The 18966-nt window shown below is 62.5% G+C and overlaps 1 long non-coding RNA gene across 1 annotated transcript; it reads left to right on the top strand.

The window, feature by feature from the left end:
• Positions 1–12172: 12172 nt before the first annotated feature.
• On the top strand, positions 12173–18035 carry LOC122545956 (uncharacterized). The gene is made up of 4 exons (XR_015754556.1): positions 12173–12238; positions 14585–14675; positions 16752–16810; positions 17638–18035. It is a non-coding gene; the product is annotated as an uncharacterized LOC122545956 (long non-coding RNA).
• The last annotated feature ends 931 nt before the right edge of the window (positions 18036–18966 follow it).

The following is an 18966-nucleotide window of genomic DNA, read 5'->3' as shown; positions in this document are numbered from 1 at the left end:
CCCCACAATGTCCTCCCCCTCAACTTCCCCCCCACAATGCCCTCCCCACTCACCTTCTCCCTCACAATGCACTCCTCCCTCACCTTCCCGCCCACAATGCCCTCCCCCTCACCTTCCCCCCCACAATGCCCTCCCCCTCACCTTCCCCCTCAGAATGCCCTCACCCTCACCTTCCCCCCCCCCACAATGCCCTCCCCACTCACCTTCCCCCACACAATGCCCTCCCCCTCACCTTCCCCCCCCCACAATGCCCTCCTCCCTCACCTTCCCCCCCACAATGCCCTCCTCCCTCACCTTCCCCCACACAATGCCCTCCTCCCTCACCTTTCCCCCCACAATGCTCTCCCCACTCACCTTCCCCCCACAATGCTCTCCCCACTCACCCCTCCCCCCACAGTGCCCTCCCCACTCACCTTCTCCCTCACAATGCACTCCTCCCTCACCTTCCCCCCACACAATGCCCTCCCCCTCATCTTCCCGCCCACAATGCCCTCCCTCTCACCTTCCCCCCCACAATGCCCTCCCCCTCACCTTCCCCCCCCACAATGCCCTCCCTCTCACCTTCCCCCCCACAATGCCCTCCCCTTCACCTTCCCCCCCACAATGCCCGCCCCCTCACCTTCCCCCCCCCACAATGCCCTCCCTCTCACCTTCCCCCCCACAATACCCTCCCCACTCACCTTCCCCCCACAATGCCCTCCCCTTCACCTTCCCCCCCCACAATGCCCGCCCCCTCACCTTCCCCCCCCACAATGCCCTCCCCCTCACCTTCCCCCCACAATGCCCTCCCCCTCACCTTCCCCCCCCCCCCACAATGCCCTCCCCCTCAACTTCCCCCCACAATGACCTCCCCCTCAACTTCCCCCCCCCCCACAATGCCCTCCCCCTCAACCTCCCCCCACAATGCCCTCCCCCTCACCTTCCCCCCCCACAATGCCCTCCCCCTCACCTTCCCCCCCCACAATGCCCTCCCCACTCACCTTTCCCCCCACAATGTCCTCCCCCTCACCTTCCCCCCCCCCAACAATGCCCTCCCCACTCACCTTCCCCCCCACAATGTCCTCCCCCTCACCTTCCCCCCCCCCAACAATGCCCTCCCCCTCACCTTCCCCCCACAATGCCCTCTTCCCTCACCTTTCCCCCCACACTGCCCTCCCAACTCAACTTCCTCCCCCCACAATGCCCTCCCCCTCACCTTCCCCCCACAATGCCCTCCCCACACACCTTCCCCCTCACAATGCACTCACCCTCACCTTCCCGCCCACAATGCCCTCCCCACTCACCTTCCCCCTCACAATGCCCTCCCCACTCACCTTCTCCCCCACAATGCCCTCCCACTTACCTTCCCCCCCACAATGACCTCCCCCTCACCTAGCCCCCACACAATGCCCTCCCAACTCATCTTCCCCCTCACAATGCCCTCTCCCTCACCTTCCACCCCCACAATACCCTCCCCCTCACCTTTCCCCCCCACAATGCTCTCCCCCTCACCTTCCCCCCACAATGCTCTCCCCACTCACCTTCCCCCCCCCACAATGCCCTCCACCTCACCTTCCCCCCCACAATGCCCTCCCCCTCACCTTCACCCCCCCCACAATGCCCTCCCCCTCACCTTACCCCCCCACAATGCCCTCCCCCTCACCTTTCCCCCCCACAATGCCCTCCTCCCTCACCTTTCCCCCCACACTGCCCTCCCAACTCAACTTCCTACCCCCACAATGCCCTCCTCCCTCACCTTTCCCCCCACACTGCCCTCCCAACTCAACTTCCTACCCCCACAATGCTCTCACCCTCACCTTCCCCCCCACAATGCCCACCCCCTCACCTTCCCCCCCCCCACAATGCCCTCCCCACACTCCTTCCCCCTCACAATGCCCTCCCCCTCACCTTCCCCCCACACAATGCCCTCCCCCTCACCTTCCCCCCCCCACAATGCCCTCCCCCTCACCTTCCCCCCCAACAATGCCCTCCCCACTCACCTTCCCCCCCACAATGCCCTCCCCCTCACCTTCCCCCCACAATGCCCTCCTCCCTCACCTTTCCCCCCACACTGCCCTCCCAACTCAACCTCCTCCCCCCACAATGCCCTCCCCCTCACCTTCCCCCCACAATGCCCTCCCCACACACCTTCCCCCTCACAATGCCCTCACCCTCACCTTCCCGCCCACAATGCCCTCCCCACTCACCTTCCCCCTCACAATGCCCTCCCCACTCACCTTCTCCCCCACAATGCCCTCCCACTTACCTTCCCCCCCACAATGACCTCCCCCTCACCTAGCACCCACACAATGCCCTCCCAACTCATCTTCCCCCTCACAATGCCCTCTCCCTCACCTTCCACCCCCACAATGCCATCCCCCTCACCTTTCCCCCCCACAATGCCCTCCCCCTCACCTTTCCCCCCTACAATGCTCTCCCCCTCACCTTCCCCCCACAATGCTCTCCCCACTCACCTTCCACCCCCCCACAATGCCCTCCACCTCACCTTCCCCCCCACAATGCCCTCCCCCTCACCTTCACCCCCCCCACAATGCCCTCCCCCTCACCTTCCCCCCCCCCCACAATGCCCTCCCCCTCACCTTTCCCCCCCACAATGCCCTCCTCCCTCACCTTTCCCCCCACACTGCCCTCCCAACTCAACTTCCTACCCCCACAATGCCCACCCCTCACCTTCCCCCCACAATGCTCTCACCCTCACCTTCCCCCCCACAATGCCCACTCCCTCACCTTCCCCCCACAATGCCCTCCCCACACTCCTTCCCCCTCACAATGCCCTCCCCCTCACCTTCCCCCCACACAATGCCCTCCCCCTCACCTTCCCCCCCCCACAATGCCCTCCCCCTCACCTTCCCCCCCACAATGCCCTCCCCCTCACCTTCCCCCCACACAATGCCCTCCCAACTCACCTTCCCCCTCACAATGCCCTCCCCCTCACCTTCCCCCCCCCCCCACAATGCCCTCCCCCTCACCTTTCCCCCCACAATGCCTTCCCCCTCACCCACAATGCCCTCCCCCTCACCTTCCCCCCACACAATGCCCTCCCCCTCACCTTCCCCCCCACAATGCCCTCCCCCACACCTTCCCCCCATACAATGCCCTCCCAACTCACCTTCCCCCCCACAATGCCCTGCCCCTCACCTTACCCCCCACAATGCCTTCCCCCTCACCCACAATGCCCTCCCCCTCACCTTCCCCCCCCCCCACAATGCCCTCCCCCTCACCTTCCCCCCCACAATGCCCTCCCCACTCACCTTCCCCCCCACAATGCCCTCTCCCTCACCTTCCCCCCCCACAATGCCATCCCCCTCACCTTCCCCCCCACAATGACCTCCCCCTCACCTTCCCCCCACACAATGCCCTCCCCTTCACCTTCCCCCCCCACAATGCTCTCCCCACTCACCTTCCCCCCACAATGCTCTCCCCCCTCACCTTCCCACCACAATGCCCTCCACCTCACCTTCCCCCCCACAGTGCCCTCCCCCTCACCTTCCCTCCCCCGCACAATGCCCTCCCCCTCACCTTCCCCCCACAATGCCCTCCCCCCCACCTTCCCCCCCCCCACAATGCCCTCCCCCTCACCTTCCCCCCCCCACAATGCCCGCACCCTCACCTTCCCCCCACAATGCTCTCCCCCCTCACCTTCCCCCCACAATGCTCTCCCCCCTCACCTTCCCCCCACAATGCCATCCCCCTCACCTTTCCCCCCACAATGCCCTCCCCCTCACCTTCCCTCCCCCCCACAATGCCCTCCCCCTCACCTTCCCCCCACAATGCCCTCCCCCTCACCTTCACCCCCCCACAATGCCCTCCCCACTCACCTTCCCCCCCACAATGCCCTCCCCCTCACCTTCCCCCCACAATGCCCTCCCCACTCACCTTCCCCCCCCCACAATGCCCTCCCCCTCACCTTCCCCCCCCCCCACAATGCCCTCCCCCTCACCTTCCACCCCACAATGCCCTCCCCACTCACCTTCCCCCCCACAATGCCCTCCCCCTCACCTTCCCCCCACAATGACCTCCCCACACACCTTCCCCCTCACAATGCCCTCACCCTCACCTTCCCCCCCCCACAATGCCCTCCCCCTCACCTTCCCCCCCCCACAATGCCCTCCCCCTCACCTTCCCCCCACACAATGCCCTCCCCCTCACCTTCCCCCCACACAATGCCCTCCCCACTCACCTTCCCCCCCACAATGCTCTCCCCACTCACCTTCCCCCTCACAATACCCTCCCCACTCACCTTAGCCCCCCCCACAATGCCCTCCCCACACACCTTCCCCCCACACAATGCCCTCCCCCTCACCTTCCCCCTCACAATGCCCTCCCCCTCACCTTCCCCCTCACAATGCCCTCCCCCTCACCTTCCCCCCCCCACAATGCCCTCCCCCTCACCTTCCCCCCCACACAATGCCCTCCCAACTCACCTTCCCCCCCACAATGCCCTCCCCCTCACCTTCTCCCCCCCTCCACAATGCCCTCCCCCTCACCTTTCCCCCCACAATGCCTTCCCCCTCACCCACAATGACCTCCCCCTCACCTTCCCCCCCACACAATGCCCTCCCCCTCACCTTCCCCCCCACAATGCCCTCCCCCTCACCTACCCCCCACACAATGCCCTCCCAACTCACCTTCCCCCTCACAATGCCCTCCCCCTCACCTTTCCCCACAATGACCTCCCCCTCACCTTCCCCCCCACAATGACCTCCCCCTCACCTTCCCCCCCCCACAATGACCTCCCCCTCACCTTCCCCCCCACAATGCCCTTCCCCTCACCTTCCCCCCCACAATGCCCTCCCCCTCACCTTCCCCCCCACAGTGCCCTCCTCCCTCACCTTTCCCCCCCACAATGCCCTCCCAACTCAACTTCCTCCCCCCACAATGCCCTCCCCCTCACCTTCCCCCCACAATGCCCTCTCCACACACCTTCCCCCTCACAATGCCCTACCCTCACCTTCCCCCTCACAATGCCCTCACCCTCACCTTCCCCCCCACAATGCCCTCCCCCTCACCTTCCCCCCACAATGCCCTCCCTACACACCTTCCCCCTCACAATGCCCTCACCCTCACCTTCCCCCCCCCCACAATGCCCTCCCCCTCACCTTCCCCCCACATAATGCCCTCCCCCTCACCTTCCCCCCACAATGCTCTCCCCACACACCTTCCCCCTCACAATGCCCTCACCCTCACCTTCCCCCCCACAATGCCCTCCCCCTCACCTTCCCCCCACAATGCCCTCTCCACACACCTTCCCCCTCACAATGCCCTCCCCCTCACCTTCCCCCCCCCCCACAATGCCCTCCCCCTCACCTTCCCCCCCACAATGCCCTCCCCCTCACCTTCCCCCCACAATGCTCTCCCTACACACCTTCCCCCTCACAATGCCCTCACCCTCACCTTCCCCCCCACAATGCCCTCCCCCTCACCTTCCCCCCACAATGCCCTCCCTACACACCTTCCCCCTCACAATGCCCTCACCCTCACCTTCCCCCCACACAATGCCCTCCCCCTCACCTTCCCCCCACACAATGCCCTCCCCCTCACCTTCCCCCCTCACAATGCCCTCCCCCTCACCTTTCCCCCCACAATGCCTTCCCCCTCACCCACAATGACCTCCCCCTCACCTTCCCCCCCACAATGCCCTCCCAACTCACCTACCCCCTCACAATGCCCTCCCAACTCACCTTCCCCCTCACAATGCCCTCCCCCTCACCTTTCCCCCCACAATGACCTTCCCCTCACCTTCCTCCCCACAATGACCTCTCCCTCACCTTCCCCCCTCACAAAGACATCCCCCTCACCTTCCCCCCCCACAATGACCTCCCCCTCACCTTCCCCCCACAATGACCTCCCCCTCACCTTCCCCCCCCACAATGACCTCCCCCTCACCTTCCCCCCACAATGACCTCCCCCTCACCTTCCCCCCACAGTGCCCTCCCCACTCAACTTCCCCCCCCCAATGACCTCCCCCTCACCTTCCCCCCCCACAATGACCTCCCCCTCACCTTCCCCCCCCACAATGACCTCCCCCTCACCTTCCCCCCACAATGACCTCCCCCTCACCTTCCCCCCCACCAATGCCCTCCCCACTACTTTCCCCCCCACAATGCCCTCCCCCTCACCTTCCCCCCCAATTCCCTCCCCCTCACCTTCCCCCCACCAATGCCCTCCCCACTCACCTTTCCCCCCACAATGCCCTCCTCCCTCACCTTCCCCCCACCAATGCCCTCCCCACTCACCTTCCCCCCCACAATGACCTCCCACTCACCTTCCCCCCACAATGACCTCCCCCTTACCTTCCCCCCCCCACAATGCCCTCCCCCTCACCTTCCCCCCCCCACAATGCCCTCCCCACACACCTTCCCCCTCACAATGCCCTCACCCTCACCTTCCCGCCCACAATGCCCTCCCCACTCACCTTCCCCCTCACAATGCCCTCCCCACTCACCTTCTCCCCCACAATGCCCTCCCACTTACCTTCCCCCCCACAATGACCTCCCCCTCACCTAGCCCCCACACAATGCCCTCCCAACTCATCTTCCCCCTCACAATGCCCTCTCCCTCACCTTCCACCCCCACAATGCCATCCCCCTCACCTTTCCCCCCACAATGACCTTTCCCTCACCTTCCCCCCACAATGCCCTCCCAACTCATCTTCCCCCCCCACAATGCCCTCCCCCTCACCTTCCCCCCCCACAATGCCCTCCCCCTCACCTTTCCCCCCCACAATGCCCTCCCCCTCACCTTTCCCCCCCACAATGCTCTCCCCCTCACCTTCCCCCCACAATGCTCTCCCCACTCACCTTCCCCCCCCCCCACAATGCCCTCCACCTCACCTTCCCCCCCACAATGCCCTCCCCCTCACCTTCACCCCCCCCACAATGCCCTCCCCCTCACCTTCCCTCCCCCACAATGCCCTCCCCCTCACCTTTCCCCCCCACAATGCCCTCCCCCTCACCATCCCCCCCACAATGCCCTCCTCCCTCACCTTTCCCCCCACACTGCCCTCCCAACTCAACTTCCTACCCCCACAATGCCCTCCCCCTCACCTTCCCCCCACAATGCCCTCCCCACACACCTTCCCCCTCACAATGCTCTCACCCTCACCTTCCCCCCCACAATGCACACCCCCTCACCTTCCCCCCACAATGTCCTCCCCACACTCCTTCCCCCTCACAATGCCCTCCCCCTCACCTTCCCCCCACACAATGCCCTCCCCCTCACCTTCCCCCCCCCCACAATGCCCTCCCCCTCACCTTCCCCCCACACAATGCCCTCCCAACTCACCTTCCCCCTCACAATGCCCTCCCCCTCACCTTCCCCCCCCCCACAATGCCCTCCCCCTCACCTTTCCCCCCACAATGCCTTCCCCCTCACCCACAATGCCCTCCCCCTCACCTTCCCCCCCCCACAATGCCCTCCCCCTCACCTTCCCCCCCACAATGCCCTCCCCACTCACCTTCCCCCCCACAATGCCCTCTCCCTCACCTTCCCCCCCCACAATGCCATCCCCCTCACCTTTCTGCCCACAATGACCTTCCCCTCACCTTCCCCCCCACAATGACCTCCCCCTCACCTTCCCCCCCACAATGCCCTCCCCACTCACCTTCCCCCTCACAATGCCCTCCCCTTCACCTTCCCCCCCCACAATGCTCTCCCCAGTCACCTTCCCCCCACAATGCTCTCCCCCCTCACCTTCCCACCACAATGCTCTCCCCCCTCACCTTCCCACCACAATGCTCTCCCCCCTCACCTTCCCCCCCCCACAATGCCCTCCCCCTCACCTTCCCTCCCCCCCCACAATGCCCTCCCCCTCACCTTCCCTCCCCCCCACAATGCCCTCCACCTCACCTTCCCCCCCACAATGCCCTCCCCCTCACCTTCCCTCCCCCCCCACAATGCCCTCCCCCTCACCTTCCCCCCACAATGCCCTCCCCCTCACCTTCCCCCCCCCACAATGCCCTCCCCCTCACCTTCCCCCCCCCACAATGCCCTCCCCCTCACCTTCCCCCCACAATGCCATCCCCCTCACCTTTCCCCCCACAATGACCTTCCCCTCACCTTCCCCCCCACAATGACCTCTCCCTCACCTTCCCCCCCCCACAAGGACCTTCCCCTCACCATCCCCCCCACAATGACCTCCCCCTCACCTTCCCCCCACAATGCCCTCCCCACTCAACTTCCCCCTCACAATGCCCGCACCCTCACCTTCCCCCCACAATGCTCTACCTCCTCACCTTCCCCCCACAATGCTCTCCCCCCTCACCTTCCCCCCCCTCCACAATGCCCTCCACCTCACCTTTCCCCCCACAATGCCCTCCCCCTCACCTTCCCTCCCCCCCACAATGCCCTCCCCCTCACCTTCCCCCCACAATGCCCTCCCCCTCACCTTCACCCCCCCACAATGCCCTCCCCACTCACCTTCCCCCCCACAATGCCCTCCCCCTCACCTTCCCCCCACAATGCCCTCCCCCTCACCTTCCCCCCCCACAATGCCCTCCCCACTCACCTTCCCCCCCCCCACAATGCCCTCCCCCTCACCTTCCCCCCCCCCACAATGCCCTCCCCCTCACCTTCCACCCCACAATGCCCTCACCCTCACCTTCCCCCCCCCACAATGCCCTCCCCCTCACCCTCCCCCCCCACAATGCCCTCCCCCTCACCTTCCCCCCACACAATGCCCTCCCCCTCACCTTCCCCCCACACAATGCCCTCCCCACTCACCTTCCCCCCCACAATGCTCTCCCCACTCACCTTCCCCCCACAATGCCCTCCCCCTCACCTTCCCCCCACAATGCCCTCCCCCTCACCTTCCCCCCCCAACAATGCCCTCCCCCTCACCTTCCCCCCCCCCACAATGCCCTCCCCACACACCTTCCCCCCCACAATGCCCTCCCCCTCACCTTCTCCCCCCCTCCACAATGCCTTCCCCCTCACCCACAATGCCCTCCCCCTCACCTTCCCCCCCCACAATGCCCTCCCCCTCACCTACCCCCCACACAATGCCCTCCCAACTCACCTTCCCCCTCACAATGCCCTCCCCCTCACCTTTCCCCACAATGACCTCCCCCTCACCTTCCCCCCCCCACAATGACCTCCCCCTCACCTTCCCCCCCACAATGCCCTCCCCCTCACCTTCCCCCCACAATGCCCTCCCCCTCACCTTCCCCCCCACAATGCCCTCCCCCTCACCTTCCCCCCCACAATGCCCTCCCCCTCACCTTCCCCCCCACAGTGCCCTCCTCCCTCACCTTTCCCCCCCACAATGCCCTCCCAACTCAACTTCCTCCCCCCACAATGCCCTCCCCCTCACCTTCCCCCCCACAATGCCCTCTCCACACACCTTCCCCCTCACAATGCCCTACCCTCACCTTCCCCCCCACAATGCCCTCCCCCTCACCTTCCCCCCACAATGCTCTCCCCACACACCTTCCCCCTCACAATGCCCTCACCCTCACCTTCCCCCCCACAATGCCCTCCCCCTCACCTTCCCCCCACAATGCCCTCCCTACACACCTTCCCCCTCACAATGCCCTCACCCTCACCTTCCCCCCCCCCCCACAATGCCCTCCCCCTCACCTTCCCCCCACACAATGCCCTCCCCCTCACCTTCCCCCCACACAATGCCCTCCCCCTCACCTTCCCCCCTCACAATGCCCTCCCCCTCACCTTTCCCCCCACAATGCCTTCCCCCTCACCCACAATGACCTATCCCTCACCTACCCCCTCACAATGCCCTCCCAACTCACCTTCCCCCTCACAATGCCCTCCCCCTCACCTTTCCCCCCACAATGACCTTCCCCTCACCTTCCTCCCCACAATGACCTCTCCCTCACCTTCCCCCCTCACAATGCCCTCCCCACTCAACTTCCCCCCCCACAATGACCTCCCCCTCACCTTCCCCCCCCCACAATGACCTCCCCCTCACCTTCCCCCCCCACAATGACCTCCCCCTCACCTTCCCCCCACAATGACCTCCCCCTCACCTTCCCCCCACACAATGCCCTCCCCCTCACCTTCCCCCCCACAATGCCCTCCCCCTCACCTACCCCCCACACAATGCCCTCCCAACTCACCTTCCCCCTCACAATGCCCTCCCCCTCACCTTTCCCCACAATGACCTCCCCCTCACCTTCCCCCTCACAATGACCTCCCCCTCACCTTCCCCCCCACAATGCCCTCCTCCCTCACCTTTCCCCCCCACAATGCCCTCCCAACTCAACTTCCTCCCCCCACAATGCCCTCCCCCTCACCTTCCCCCCACAATGCCCTCCCTACACACCTTCCCCCTCACAATGCCCTCACCCTCACCTTCCCCCCCCCCACAATGCCCTCCCCCTCACCTTCCCCCCTCACAATGCCCTCCCCCTCACCTTCCCCCCTCACAATGCCCTCCCCCTCACCTTTCCCCCCACAATGCCTTCCCCCTCACCCACAATGACCTCCCCCTCACCTTCCCCCCCACAATGCCCTCCCAACTCACCTACCCCCTCACAATGCCCTCCCAACTCACCTTCCCCCTCACAATGCCCTCCCCCTCACCTTTCCCCCCACAATGACCTTCCCCTCACCTTCCTCCCCACAATGCCCTCCCCACTCAACTTCCCCCCCCACAATGACCTCCCCCTCACCTTCCCCCCCCCACAATGACCTCCCCCTCACCTTCCCCCCCCCACAATGACCTCCCCCTCACCTTCCCCCCCCCACAATGACCTCCCCCTCACCTTCCCCCCACAATGACCTCCCCCTCACCTTCCCCCCCCACAATGCCCTCCCCCTCACCTTCCGCCCCACCAATGCCCTCCCCACTACTTCCCCCCAACAATGCCCTCCCCCTCACCTTCCCCCCCCAATTCCCTCCCCCTCACCTTCCCCCCCACCAATGCCCTCCCCACTCACCTTTCCCCCCACAATGCCCTCCTCCCTCACCTTCCCCCCACCAATGCCCTCCCCACTCACCTTCCCCCCACAATGACCTCCCACTCACCTTCCCCCCACAATGACCTCCCCCTTACCTTCCCCCCCCACAATGCCCTCCCCCTCACCTTCCCCCCCCCACAATGCCCTCCTCCCTCACCATCCCCCCACAATGACCTCCCCCTCACCTTCCCCCCACAATGACCTCCCCCATACCTTCCACCCCCACAATGCCCTCCTCCCTAACCTTCCCCCCCACAATGCCCTCCTCCTTCACCTCCCCCCACAATGCCCTCCCCACTCACCATCCCCCTCACAATGCCCTCCTCCCTCACCTTCCCCCAACAATGCCCTCCCCCTCACCTTGCCCCCCACAATGCCCTCCCCCTCACCTCCCCCCCCCCACAATTCCCCGCTCCTCACATTCCCCCCCACAATGCCCTCCCCCCTCACCTTCCCCCCCCCACAATGCCCTCCCTCTCACCTTCCCCCCCCCCCACAATTCCCTGCTCCTCACCTTCCCCCCCCACAATGCCCTCCCCCTCACCTCCCCCCCCACAATGCCCTCCCTCTCACCTTCCCCCCCCACAATTCCCTGCTCCTCACCTTCCCCCCCCACAATGCCCTCCCCCCTCACCTTCCCCCCCCACAATGCCCTCCCTCTCACCTTCCCCCCCCCCCACAATTCCCTGCTCCTCACCTTCCCCCCCCACAATGCCCTCCCCCCTCACCATCCCCCCACAATGCCCTCCCTCTCATCTTCCCCCCACAATGCCCTCCCCCTCACCTTCCCCCCACCATGCCCTACCCCTCACCTTGCCCCACCCCACAATGCCCTCCCCCTCACCTTCCCCCCCCCACAATTCCCTGCTCCTCACCTTCCCCCCCACAATGCCCTCCCCCCTCACCTTCCCCCCCCACAATGCCCTCTCCCCTAACCTTCCCCCCCACAATGCCCTGCTCCTCCTCTTGCCCGCTACCCCCATAATGCCACAGGAGAGGCCGTTTCCACGGACACCGCGTCAGTTTGTGCCATTTCGGTCAGTGTTGGTGTTGGTGGGGGGGAGGGAGGGGCGAGGTGGGTGCGAGTGGTCTCCCTTGCTTTTCCCGGGTAACGGCAGTGGGTTCAGCCATGGAGGGCTGCGAGGGGTTTGCGGTTAGCGCGGAAACGAAGACCCTCCCCTAATGGCGGGAGGGGTGAGAGATGGGCTGAATGACCTCTTTGCTGACCTTCTGGATTCTCTCCCCCGCTGTTTCAGAAATGAGAGCCTGGGTCGCTTACAGAAGTCCAATCGTGGTCACCATCAATGCAGCGGCTCTAAAGGTAACACCCTCTGCTCATTCCTGCCCCTCGTTCCTCTCCGGACCCCTTCATTAATGAGGAAGAGGCCATTCGGCCCCTTTGAGCCATTCCCCGTCCATGAGACTTTCCCACACCAATCCTTGTGATCCTTAAATCTCTTCATCGTGTATTCAATAGGATCAGGGTTGGTCATCAAACCTCGACAGTGCAGACACAGACCACTCGGCCCATAGAGTCTGCACTGACCCTCCAAAGAGCATCCCGTCCAGACTCGCATTATCCCTGTGACCCTGCATTTCCCGTGGTTAACACACCGAACCTGCACATCCCTGGGCACTATGGGACAATTTAGCACGGCCAATCCACCCTAACCTGCACATCCCTGGGCACTATGGGACAATTTAGCACGGCCAATCCACCCTAACCTGCACATCCCTGGGCACTATGGGACAATTTAGCACGGCCAATCCACCCTAACCTGCACATCCCTGGGCACTATGGGACAATTTAGCACGGCCAATCCACCCTAACCTGCGCATCCCAGAACACCATGGGACAATTTAACACGGCCAATCCACCCTAACCTGCACATCCCTGGGCACTATGACACAATATAGCACGGCCAATCCACCCTAACCTGCACAACCCTGGGCACTATGGGACAACTTAGCACGGCCAATCCACCCTAACCTGCACATCCCTGGGCACTATGGGACAACTTAGCACGGCCAATCCACCCTAACCTGCACATCCCTGGGCACTATGGGGCAACTTAGCACAGCCCATCCACCCTAACCTGCACATCCCTGGGCACTATGGGACAACTTAGCATGGCCAATCCACCCTAACCTGCACATCCCTGGGCACTATGGGACAATTTAGCATGGCCAATCCACCCTAACCTGCACATCCCTGGGCACTATGGGACAATTTAGCATGGCCAATCCACCCGAACCTACACATCACTGGACACTATGGGACAATTTAGCACGGCCAATCCACCCTAACCTGTACATCCCTGGGCACTATGGGACAATTTAGCACGGCCAATCAACCCTAACCTGCACATCCCTGGGCACTATGGGACAATTTAGCACAGCCAAACCACCCTAACCTGTACATCCCTGGGCACTATGGGACAATTTAGCACGGCCAATCCACCCTAACCTGCACATCCCTGGGCACTATGGGACAATTTAGCACGGCCAATCCACCCTAACCTGCACATCCCTGGGCACTATGGGACAATTTAGCACGGCCAATCCACCCTAACCTGCACATCCCTGGGCACTATGGGACAATTTAGCACGGCCAATCCACCCTAACCTGCACATCCCTGGGCACTATGGGACAATTTAGCACGGCCAATCCACCCTAACCTATACATCTTTAGACTGGGAGGAAACCGGAGCACCCGGAGGAAACTCACGCAGACACGGGGGAGAATGTGCAAACTCGCTGCAGTCACCTGAGGGCCGTGATCGAACCTGGGTCCCTGGCGCCGTGAGGGAGCAGTGCTAACCACTGAGCCACCGTGCCGCCCAGCCCAGCCGACTGATCATCTGACTCAATCCCACTTTCTCCCCTTTGACCCCTTCAGCCCCGAGAACTACATCCAACCCCATCCTGAAAACATTCGACCATTCGGCCCCAACCCCCTCTCTGTGACAGAGAATCCCACAGGCTCCCCCCACCCCCGCACTCTCTGGGGGAAGCCATTTCTCCCCATCTCAGTCCGAAACGACCCACCCCTGAAGACTGTGACCCCCCCCACAATTCGGGACTCCCCGGGAACCAGCTTCCTGTGTTGACCCTGTCTGGTCCTGTACGAAGGTGCTGTGGGGTTAAATGGTGGGCGGGCTTTACTCTCTGAGTTGGCATTGCGGGTGAAGAGGAACTGAACATCATGGGATTCCCATCCCAGAGGCCAATAACCCTCTCCTCCTCTCTGGGTTCAAGCCTCACAAGGTCGGAATTTAAACTCGATTTAATACATGGGCATTGAAGGCCACGCCCAGTGACGGTGACCATGGCAACCAACCATCAAAACCCCATCAGGGCTCACTCCCGCCCCTCTTAAAGAAGGGAAATCTGCCGCCTTTCCCCGATCCGTGCTCCAGGCATGGACCACACTTCACCTGTCCGCTGGACTGGCTGTCGTGTGGCCACCGAACCGCGAATCCTCAGGGCCTCAGTGACCCAAGATGGTGGATCACTAAGGCGTCGCCAAGGGTCACCGAGCAATGGGTGATGAATGCTGGGCCTGACCAGTGACGTTCATTTCCCACAAAAGACTTGGAATGGATGATATCCTTGACGGGGGAGATAAAGCTTGACTAATTCACAACTCTTTTGGGCTTCCTCCAGGGATATAGGCGTGGGATAATTCGTCCCAAATTTGGTCGCTGTTCCACCAACAGATTGAACCACGTGGTGCTGGTTGTGGGATACGGCCAATGTAAGTCAGACACATCCGCTGCTCGATTCGGGAAAACTTCAATCCCGCTGCGCCTTCACTGGAAAAACAAAATCGCTTCTGAATTCGGGGACTGTTATCAGACTGAGAGCAGGAAACCACCCAAGTGCAAATGAGAGGACATGTATTGGTTACCCAAACAGACAGGCGACATAGGCCATCACTGACAGTGCGGCACTCCCTCAGTACTGACCCTCCGACAGTGCGGCCCTCCCTCAGTACTGACCTTCCGACAGTGCGGCACTCCCTCAGTACTGACACTCCAACAGTGCGGCACTCCCTCAGTACTGACCCTCTGACAGTGCGGCCCTCCCTCAGTACTGATCCTCCGACAGTGCGGCGTTCCCTCAGTACTGACCCTCCGACAGTGCGGCCCTCCCTCAGTACTGACCCTCCGACAGTGCGGCACTCCCTCAGTACTGATCCACTGACAGTGCGGCACTCCCTCAGTACTGATCCACTGACAGTGCGGCACTCCCTCAGTACTGATCCACTGACAGTGCGGCACTCCCTCAGTACTGATCCACTGACAGTGCGGCACTCCCTCAGTACTGACCCTCCGACAGTGCCCGCTCCCTCAGTACTGACCCTGCGATTGTGCGGCCCTCCCTCAGTACTGACCCTCCGACAGTGCGGCCCTCCCTCAGTACTGACCCTCCGACAGTGCGGCACTCCCTCAGTACTGACCCTCCGACAGTGCGGCCCTCCCTCAGTACTGACCCTCCGACAGTGCGGCTCTCCCTCAGTACTGACCCTCCGACAGTGCGGCCCTCCCTCAGTACTGATCCTGCGACAGTGCGGCCCTCCCTCAGTACTGATCCTGCGACAGTGCGGCCCTCCCTCAGTACTGATCCTGCGACAGTGCGGCCCTCCCTCAGTACTGACCCTGCGACAGTGCGGCCCTCCCTCAGTACTGACCCTCCGACAGTGCGGCACTCCCTCAGCACTGACCCTCCGACAGTGCGGCCCTCCCTCAGTACTGACACACCGACAGTGCGACACACCCTCAGTACTGACCCTCCGACAGTGCAGCCCTCCCTCAGTACTGACCCACCGACAGTGCGGCGCTCCCTCAGTACTGACCCTCCGACAGTGCGGCCCTCCCTCAGTACTGACCCTGCGACAGTGCGGCCCTCCCTCAGTACTGACCCTGCGACAGTGCGGCCCTCCCTCAGTACTGACACACCGACAGTGCGACACTCCCTCAGTACTGACACACCGACAGTGCGACACTCCCTCAGTACTGACCCTCCGACAGTGCAGCCCTCCCTCAGTACTGACCCACCGACAGTGCGACACTCCCTCAGCACTGACCCTCCGACAGTGCTGAGCTCCCTCAGCACTGACCCTCCGACAGTGCGGCGCTCCCTCAGCACTGACCCTCCGACAGCGTGGCGCTCCCTCAGTACTGACCCACTGACAGTGCGACGCTCCCTCAGCACTGACCCTCCGACAGTGCGGCGCTCCCTCAGCACTGACCCTCCGACAGTGCGGCACTCCCTCAGCACTGACCCTCCGACAGTGCGGCCCTCCCTCAGTACTGACCCTCTGACAGTGCGGCCCTCCCTCAGTACTGACCCCCTGACAGTGCGGCCCTCCCTCAGTACTGACCCCCTGACAGTGCGGCACTCCCTCAGCACTGACCCTCCGACAGTGCGGCACTCCCTCAGCACTGACCCTCTGACAGTGCGGCCCTCCCTCAGTACTGACCCCCTGACAGTGCGGCACTCCCTCAGCACTGACCCTCCGACAGTGCGGCACTCCCTCAGCACTGACCCCTCCGACAGTGCGGCACTCCCTCAGTACTGACCCCCTGACAGTGCGGCCCTCCCTCAGTACTGACCCCCTGACAGTGCGGCCCTCCCTCAGCGCTGACCCTCCCACGGTGCCATTCTGTTGACAATGACTGACTGTGTTGTATCATTGAGGGGTTGAGCTCCGAATCTGATGTGATGTTGGCAGTGACACTGGCTCTGGGGATGGGGACCGATCTGGAGCCGACTGACAGAATCACGGGGTTGGCCCATCTGATCCTGGTTTGGTCTTGCCCTCCTGCAGGTGGTCGCCATCGCTACTGGATCATTAAGAACAGTTGGGGAGTTAACTGGGGCGAAAAGGTCAGTTATTCCCACTCCGAGGAGAGGAGGCCATTCTGCCCCTTCAATCTGTTGTACTGTGGATTTCCCCTTTGGCTGCACTGCCCCTCAACTCCAGACCCCGTCCTGGGTCCTCCCACCCTGACAGGGCCACGGGGCGAATGGAGTCGAGGAACACCTCAGCCCCGCTGGGCCGAATGGCCTAACTCAGCCCCCCCCCGTATCTGATGGGCAAGCAGAGAGAGATGGGTCCTGATGGGGTCAGCAGAGAGCTGGATGGGCCGAAGGGCCTGCTCCTGTGCTGTACTGTTCAGTGTCCTATGCCTGAGCGAGCCGTGACCCAGGAGGCGTTGTCTTGCGTGACCTCCCACTGCACCCCGACCGACAGAATGGGGTCTTACGCCCACCCACCCCCCCCCGACCAACCCCACCCTGAATGATGTGGGCAGGGGGGGTGGGCTGAGGCGTTGGGGGTGGGGGAGGGGATCACAGTCAGACATTGGCGCCTGGTAACCCCCAAACCCCACAGGATCTTGGGGGTGGGGGAGGGGATCACAGTCAGACATTGGCGCCTGGCAACTCCATGGGATCTTGGTGGGGGGGGGGTCGGGAATATGACGGTGTCTGGGGTATAAGGATTATTCTCATTGGAACTCCCAGTGGGACCGGTTGGGAAGGAATTGGATCAATGGGGTTCCCCACCCCCCCCACCCCCCGATGTGAGAGGGGTCTCCCAAATCACTGAGTGAGCCCCTTCCCTCTCTCTGCCTAGGGGGGGGGAGGTGCGAACAGATCATCGAACCTCACCACCGCGTCACACAATGCTCAAGACACGTCTCTTTCCACAGGGTTATTTCCGTCTCTACCGTGGGGAGAACGCCTGTGGGATCAATCAGCACCCGTGCACGTGCGTCATCTAGACAGAGGACCAAGAGACCACACCAACGCCCCTCAGCTTTCCGTTGGACGCCTCCTTGAAGGGAAGGGGGTCTGCTTTCGCCGCCGCACGCAAAGGGTTGCGGGAGGGCGGTTTATGGGGTGGGTGTCCCACCTCCTCGCCCGATTCCCAGCGCCCCGTCCTCCGCCCGCTTTCAGGCTTTCGGCCCGTATCAGAGCCTGCCCTCCCGCGAACGATGGCTCCGTCGCGACTGGCTGCTCCCTTCTTCCCGAACGCTGCCAGATTCCCGCCGGGAACCTCTTCTCCCCGTTTCTGCGCGTGCCTTTTAATAAACTGCCCATGACCATCCGAGCGGCTGGCTGTCTGTTTGTCAGCGACGGCGACGGGCGAGACCAGGCAGGAGCCAGGATTGGCCGGCCCCGGATTTTAGTTGCAGGGGTGGTGGGGGGGGGGAAGAAACGACGGAGTCAGAGGGAGGTGGGCTAGGAGGCTTGGTGGAGGCCGAATGGCCTGTCTATGTACCAAACTCCCCAGCACTTATCAGGGAGCCTCCGTACACAGACCCGGTTCAGCCAGCGCCCCCCTCTCTGCAGGAGAATTACACTGGAATCTGCCTTTCCATTCACAACTCCAGCTAACTGAAACCCGAGGACTGTTCTGTAGGAAACCCTGAACTTCCAGGCTCCTGTTAATCCATCTATAAACATCATCTGATTCACCTCAGTTAGATTCCAGTCTGTAACTCACTCCCAGGTATCTGTTATTCTATATATAAACCACCCTGAACCCCTCAGTTAGATTTCAGTCTGTAACTCACTCCCAGGTATCTGTTATTCTATATATAAACCACCCTGAACCCCTCAGTTAGATTCCAGTCTATAACTCACTCCCAGGTATCTGTTATTCTATATATAAACCACCCTGAACCCCTCAGTTAGATTCGGGGTGATTTATATATTGAATAACAGATACCTGGGAGTGAGTTACAGACTCACTCGCAGGTATCTGTTATTCTGTATATAAACCACCACGAACCCCTCAGTTAGATTCCAGTCTGTAACTCACTCCCAGGTATCTGTTATTCTATATATAAACCACCCCGAACCCCACAGTTAGATTCCAGTCTGTAACTCACTCCCAGGTATCTGTTATTCTGTATATAATCCCCCCCAAAGCCCTCAGTTAGATTCCAGACTGTAACTCACTCCCGGGTATCTGTGACCCTTCATTTAAACCACCCTGAACCCCTCAGTTAGATTCCAGTCTGTGACTCATTCCC

This window comes from Chiloscyllium plagiosum, unplaced genomic scaffold (assembly GCF_037043375.1).
Source record: "Chiloscyllium plagiosum isolate Xiang-an unplaced genomic scaffold, Cpla_swu_hap1 HiC_scaffold_46, whole genome shotgun sequence".
NCBI lineage: Eukaryota > Metazoa > Chordata > Chondrichthyes > Orectolobiformes > Hemiscylliidae > Chiloscyllium > Chiloscyllium plagiosum.
This window is presented reverse-complemented; position numbering and strand designations above follow the sequence as displayed.